Below are 7,938 nucleotides of genomic sequence, written 5' to 3' on the forward strand. Positions count from 1 at the left end.
TGATAAATGGCGTGGACCTGTCTTGCACTAACGCATGGTCAAATAATTGAGAGATGGCAGTCTGCCTTTTAGCTGTCCCTGATCACCAAGGAAGTGCTCTCACAAAGTTTTCCTAACACTAAAAACAGGGATTCTCATTGTAACACGGAATACAATGTGCATGCATTTTAGTTCCCCATAGGCTTTTGAATACCACTTTACTGTAAGTGAACGCTGGATGTTTAGCAACTCCACGGATTGTGGTGGTTAACTAGTGACGTACTCACACAGGGTCTTGTTACCCCGTAGGTGAACACATTGGTTGGCAGGAAGCGGAACTACAGATCCAGACCTTCAGGGAATTGGGAGATGGTGCTCTCATGCATTGAAACAGGGAGTCAGAATACACGAGGTGTGGGAAGTTCACTCCTTTATAGCCTCTTGACACCACATGAAGTATGACCCTATTGTTAATATTAATATGTCCCATTACAGAATGTAATCTCAAGATTTTTGGGCGACATTTTTGAGTTTATAGAAATACAAAGTGTCTTCATACTTAAATATATGTGAAGGTATGTGCCTACATGTTGTATGTCTTCTATCTGTCTTTGAGAATGGTGGTCTTGTTTGGCACATCTACAATCTTAATGCCTATTGCTTGGATACACCTGCGCTCGGTGGCCAAACAGATTAACATGTTGTGGGAATTGTGCCTCCGTCATTAACCCCTCTCACCTGTTTTTGAATACCAGTCATTGGGCCTCATTCCGACTCAGGCGTTAAGGGGTTTACGGCGCCGTAAACGGCGCCGACCCTTAACGTCTGATTACAAGGTTCCCTTTGCGGGATGGCTGTTTAACGCCTGCTTTTTGCAGGCGTTAAAAGCCATGCCGCAAAGGGACCTTGGCGATAATTACGGCACCATAATTTACGGTGCCGCAATTATCGCCTTTCCCCATTCCCATTATGCCCTATGGGGCAAAAATGGGAATGGGGAAGGGGCCATTGGTGAATGGGGAATTACCGCCCCACTCACCTTGGAATGGGGTGGTAATTCCGCCATCCACCATGGCGGAATTGCAACCTTAGCGGCATGGACCATGGTGCTAATAGCACCATGGTCCTCCGCCAAGGTTGTAATGAGGCACATTGTTAGCATTGGTCCAAATTTTCACCTTACGGTCACTGATAACTAATACACTGACTATACCGTGCTGGTTCACTTATTTGTATCTCACGGCAGAGACATTGGTACAACACTATGATTGGTATCAGGTATTAATATCGCCACATATATGGTCGCCGTAAATAATATCGCCGGGAAATTGTCGTGGCGATATTATTTGGGTGACCATATATGTGGCGATAGGGGCAAAAATAATGTACAAAAAATAAATAAATTGGGGTTTGCGGGGTTGTCCCCCGCATGTTCCATGCAATAATGTCGCCACAAAAAACTATCATTTTTCGGCGATATTTATGTATGGCGATATTTTTGTGGCGACATTATTACATGGAACCCGATGATTTACGTAGGGACTTGGACGAGTGAATCAATTTTATATTATATCTCGCTTGAAGATTTGTATAACTAATAATGTTTACTGAATATTGACGTTGTGACTCAATAAATGTACAGATTACATGCATCTTTCCTCCTGAGGAAGAGAGGTGGACCGAAACGCATTGAGCTATACGAAAAACTGCTGCTGGATTTGAAAGCATCAATGTTGTGAATTTCTTTTGCTTTGAATATAAAATTTTGATTGTGAATTAATTATTCTTGTATTAGTAATTTCTTCTGAAAAACATTTGACCTATTTGTTCATTTATATCTAATTATATTTATACAACTGACTTTCACAGTTTATGGGTGTGCAGGGGACACGAGTGTCTTAGACTTTAAGACACCTTTTTTCCTCTACTTGTTGTACAGTCTTTGTGCCAAGACTGTTTCTACCTCCCCTGCACCAATTGAATCTTGCCATTTATATTTCTTGCTCGTGTTTTAGAATCATTGTATAACATTGGAGTGGACCTATTTATTAGGATTTGGAAACTGCCATGAGTCTCCTGAATGCTATGTCTCAGACACAGTGGGCAATTTGCAAGCAGCAGAGAGCTTCCTCAATTTAGGGGCAGGGGTGTTTAAAGCACTCGTTGCATATTGCCACGCATAGAGACACACGATGCAGGTGATATCACCAATTACCGGCTACCGGAGTGACAGAATCACTGGCATATTCCGACTTCACGGGCATGCGCATGCCACAATTACAGAATAGCTAGTACCGGCATTACGGTAACAGCAGCAAAAGTGAGAAATGCTGGTGCTACTGTGGAAAAACATGCTGGTAACAGCGGTTCCATCCCAATTTAGATGGAAACACCGGCAGCGTTTCTACCGTTACCAGAAGCACCATAAACAGCGTCATCGCAGGAATGGGAAGTTGGCTTTTGGCCATTTTGGAAAACTCAATTCATTTAAAATCGGGCATTTCCGGTTGCCATACATTCATGGTAACACTGCCTGGATGTCCGCAGGATCGAAAACTAGGCTGCCTGAAGTTTGGCTCCGGAAGCCTCGCTTCTCGGAGGCAGAGCTGACTGCACTCACTGACCACACTGTGGCAAATGCTGAGACCCTGTTTGGCCGGGACAAACGCCACACCATCCAACGCCGCAACACGTCCTTATGGGAGGAGGTGGCGAGTAAAGTGACAGTGGTGGGGCCTGTGCCCTGAACCCTTAAAGACTGCAGCAAGAGGTGGGATGGCCTGTGGCTGCGGGTGCACGACCTAATGGCAACCCACCACCGTGAGTCTATGGAAACAGGAGGCGGGACAGTCTTCCCCCAGTAAGCTCATGTCATTGGAAGAGCGATGCAGATCGGTAATGCATCTGGAGGAGATCGAGGACGCTGGAGGTGCTGAGGCTGACCCAACAGGACGGCAGCGAGTACAACAAGCCACACCAGAATTGTCATGATGCCTACCTCCAAGGAGCCAGGTCCGACCCAGCAACCCCAGAGGCAGGCATCATTCCCCCCAGGGAAGTGCCAGCGGGCCCAAGCTGGGGCCCTTTGGACACAGTCCTGGCGCCTTAGGCGCCAGGCTCATGTTGGACCCCTGTCCTGGCGCCTTAGGCGCCAGGCTCATAAAGCTTGACATGTGTTCAAGTGTTTTAATGTGCACTTACCTGATGCAGACCATGCTGCTACATCCAGGCCCTCTTGAGGCCTGAATGGGACTACTTTACCTGTGGGACTACTTTCCACATGGGTGTGGTCGGGGAAGGATACATACCTGATCGGTGGAAGGATACATACCTGGAACTTCTTCCAAAGCTATTTAAACCACGCCCGATCAGCAACTCACGCTTTGCGTTGTTCTGCTCCTCGCAGCTGGACGCTCACCGTGTCAGCTCCTGCACCTGGACTTCAGCCACGCCTGTCAGCATCCTGGGTCACCTGCAAAGGGAGATAAGAGAGAATTGGGAAGAAAGAAGACCTTACCTGCTAAAGCTGTATCACGGAGACATCACACCGACGATCCTGAAAGGGAAGACATCATTTTTAAAAGCATTTCGCTTCGATCGCTGCAGCACTGCATTTCACTCACCTTTCCTGGGCACCTCCATCTTCAGCAGCGATCATCCGGACCCGCAGCCACTTCCCAGAGCCTAGAGAGAAAAAGACAAGAACACAAGGTGAGAGAAGGAAGGGAATAGGAAAAGCTCCGTTTCCTTCTAAGACTTACCTGTTGGGTCATTCCCATTTAATTTCGGGTCCTGCCGCTTCCTGGCATTCCGGACCCCGGCCCCTATGGGGAAAAAAGACAAAGACATTGAATGAGCGAATGCAAAGACATTACCCGAACGCTCATCCAGAACTTACCTGTCATTTATTGGAACTGCACGTTTCACTTCGGGTCGGCGCCATATCTCCGGCATTCCGAACCCCGGCCCCTAAGGGGAAAAAGACATAAGCGTTAGCGCTTGCTGCAATAAGACAATGAACATTATTATTAAGCTTGAACTTTTGAACTTGCAACAGAACTCTTACAGCGCCTTACCTGAATAGTCAAGCTTATTTGAACTTCCATCAAACCTCAATCCAGTGAAGTAACTGGGTTTCAACGCGCCCCTGCATCAGAAGCAGGATGGAGAACTCATCCTTCCAGACCCTAAGGTGAGACTTCACCGGGAATCGTGGAAGGGTATCGTGGAGGGTTGGAAGGGAGTGGGAGGCTTGAGCATTATTCCGTCAGTAGGTAATACTCCCTTTTCACGCACAGGGGAATATTCCTGCGAGCCAGAGAAGCCAGAGTAGAGGGGCCCTACCTGTCCATCTTCAGAGTCCTGTGCTTCACCATTGAAGAAGCATCAGCACTCGAAGCCAGACCTGCGCCTCCGTGGGAATCAGGTGAGCGTGACAGAACGCAAAGCCTACCCACAATTTCCCACCTGGGCGCTATGGAGACTTCCGAGACAGATCAACTGGCCCAGCTTTAGGGGGAATTACGGGCAGAAGTGCACTCAGCCCGCCAGAAGACTAACGCTCTCAAAAGAGAACTGATCCTATCCAAGGAAAGAACAGATGACCTGGCCAAAAGGTTATTGCAGGCCTAGGCAGGGCACACTCCTTTACCTAATTCCGGAGGTACTTCCACATCAATGGGTTTGAATAACCCGGTACAAATCAATCTACCTGGACACATGCCTTTGGCCCCGCCTGAACGTTTTGCGGGGGATCCCAAGAAATATGCCGTCTTTATGAACCAATGTCGTTTACACTTTCTATGCAGACCCGGGGCCTTCCCTAACGACCAGACCAAGGTAGCCTTTATACTATCTTACCTCAGTGGCAGTGCTGCCGATTGGTCTATTCCATTGGTAAATCAGGAGGATCCCATTCTCCAGAATTTTCAGGGTTTCCAGGCCAGCATGGAAAGATTGTTTGCTCGACACTCTCAAGGACAGGCCCTTGATAACGAACTGCTATCCTTACGACAAGGTAATCAGGATCTCCTGTCCTACGTTGCCACCTTTAATAGACTGGTTGTGGAAACTATATGGCCAGAAAACAAAAGGATCACATTGTTTCATCGAGGCCTGCGCGGAGAGCTCAAGGATGTTCTAGCTCAGATACTAGATCCACCCCATGTGTGCGCACACTACATAGACTTGGTGGTTCAACTTGATCACAGACTTCAAAATAGAAAAGCAGATCGGTTCAAGTACGAAACCCGAGTACCGATCAAAACCCACGCCAACTTCAAGAGTACCGACGTATCCGAACCTATGCAAATCGGCGGTGTTAAAGGACCATTAACGCAGAAGGAACGAGAGAGAAGGCGGCAAATGCAACTTTGTCTGTATTGCGGGACTTCCGGTCACTTTCTTCGAAATTGTCCGGTTAAACCAACTAAGAAGGTGGTTGGAGCCACTGATAACGATTTATTGACACCTGATTCAGGAAACGACCTAGCCCGACAAGCGTAGGGGTCCGCTTGCCGAGCTTGAAAACAAATTCTTTGACCTCGCATTTTGTCATGCCAATGGTGCTCGTGGACCCAAAACAGCCTCAGCAGTTGCATGCTATAAAAGCATACATCGAATGTGGAGCTATTGGAAATTACATAGACCGTGAATTGGCTTCCAGGATTAAGCTCCCTCTCCGCCCGAAAGTAACCCAAGATGTCATTACTACAGTAGATGGAACCGAAATAGCCTCAGGGCCTGTAACGCATTCCACTGTTGAAATGACACTGGTGGGTCACGATGGACATTGGGAAGCAATCGTGTTTGATGTGATCAAGGCCCCACAATTTCAAGTAATTCTTGGAATTCCTTGGTTAGAAACACATAATCCCAGAATTGACTGGCGAGCAAAGAAGATAAGTTTTCCTGATTGTGAACCAACTTGTTATCCAAGAAATCCAGTTATGGGTCTAGCCTCAGCAACTTCCACCCCTGTACAGCTACCGTCAGAATACCAAGAATTCCAAGACGTTTTTCAGAAGGAACAGGCTAACACGTTACCTCCCCATCGGTCTTATGATTGCCAAATCGATCTGGTACCCAATGCTCAGCTACCTTGTAGTAGGATTTATGCTCTTACGGAACCTGAGAATCTGCATTTGCGTCAGTATTTAGATCAGTACCTAGCCAATGGTTTTATTCGCCCGTCCAAGTCTCCTGTCTCCTCAGCTCTGTTCTTCGTGCCGAAAAAAGAGGGCGACCTTAGAACATGTATAGACTATCGCGCCCTAAATCAAATAACGATTAAGAATCGTTATCCTCTGCCCCTGATCCCTGAGCTTATCGACCAGGTGAAAGAGGCTTGTGTGTACACCAAGTTAGATCTTCGAGGAGCTTATCACCTGGTGCGTATAAAAGAAGGCGACGAATGGAAGACTGCATTCCGCACCAAATTTGGGCTTTTCGAATATCAGGTGATGCCCTTCGGTTTGTGCAATGCACCTGCTGCCTTTCAGTACTTTATGAATGATGTTCTTCGGGAACTTATCGATGTCTGTGTCATTGTTTATATTGACGACATCCTGGTGTACTCTTCTTCAGAATCCGATCACAGAAAACATGTTAGGGCAGTTCTTGAGAAATTGCGCCAGCACAGACTATTTGCAAAGCTCGAAAAATGCGTTTTTCATACCACAGAAGTTGAGTTTCTCGGATTCATCCTGACACCACAAGGAGTCCAAATGGACTCGCGAAAGGTGGACGCCATCCTCAAATGGCCATCTCCTAGCTCGGTGAAGGGAGTTCAGAGCATGCTCGGCTTCGCCATTTTCTGTCGAAGATTCATCCCGGAATTTTCCCGAACAGTCCAACCCATCACAGCTCTCCTAAAGAAAAACAAACGCTTTGAATGGACTCTTGAGGCCGAACAAGCCTTTCAGGACCTGAAAACCAAATTCACCTCTGCACCTGTATTGAAGCATCCGCACCCAGATCTCCCTTACATTGTGGAAACCGACGCATCCAGTTCGGCCATGGGAGCTGTCCTGTCGCAAAGAGACCCAGAAACTAACCAACTACACCCTGTGGCCTTTTGGTCCAGGAAATTTTCTCCTCCTGAAATCAACTACGCAATTACCGACAAAGAGTTACTGGCTATTAAATCTGCTTTCAAGGCTTGGCGTCACTACCTTCTCGGGGCAAGACACACCATCACCGTAATTACGGATCACAGAAATTTACAGTATTTAAAGACGGCCAAAGCTCAATCCTCACGACAACTCCGATGGGCTCTATTCTTTGCGGAATTTGATTTTGTAATTACCTATCGCCCTGGCTGCAAGAATGGTAAAGCGGACGCCTTATCCCGGATTGGCATGGAAGAACCCAATTCGAGTTTAGAACCTGTGCGAATCATACCTGAACAAAGAATCTTAGGCCTAACTTCATTGCAAACTATTGAGGACATCCAAACGCAAGTAAAACAACTTCTAGACTCTTCAGCCTTACTGGAATGGAGTCAAAAGGGTCCTCATTACACCGTTAAGGATGATTTACCCTACTTCCAGGAGCGGTTGTTTCTGCCAAGTAAAGAATTGCAAGAACTTGTTATTGCCCATCATCATGAATCATTAATGGAAGGACACCCTGGTATCGCTAAAACGGAGGAAAAAATCAAACGTCACTTCTGGTGGCCTTCTTGGAGAAAAGACATTAAGTCTTTTGTATTGTTTTGCGGAATTTGTGCCCAAAACAAGGGTCAAAAGAAAAGGCCAGCCGGCCTACTTCAACCCTTGGATATTCCACCGGCACCATGGCACACCTTGTCAATGGACTTTATAACTGACCTGCCTCCTTGTGCTGGTTACAACACTATTCTTGTAATTGTGGATCTATTCTCCAAAATGGCCCACTTTATCCCTTTAAAAGGTTTGCCTTCAGCTTCCACCTTGGCCAAGGAATTTCTGGAGAATATAG

This window comes from Ambystoma mexicanum, chromosome 1p, assembly GCF_040938575.1.
Source record: "Ambystoma mexicanum isolate Mex_15411 chromosome 1p, UKY_AmexF1_1, whole genome shotgun sequence".
NCBI classification, from domain to species: domain Eukaryota; kingdom Metazoa; phylum Chordata; class Amphibia; order Caudata; family Ambystomatidae; genus Ambystoma; species Ambystoma mexicanum.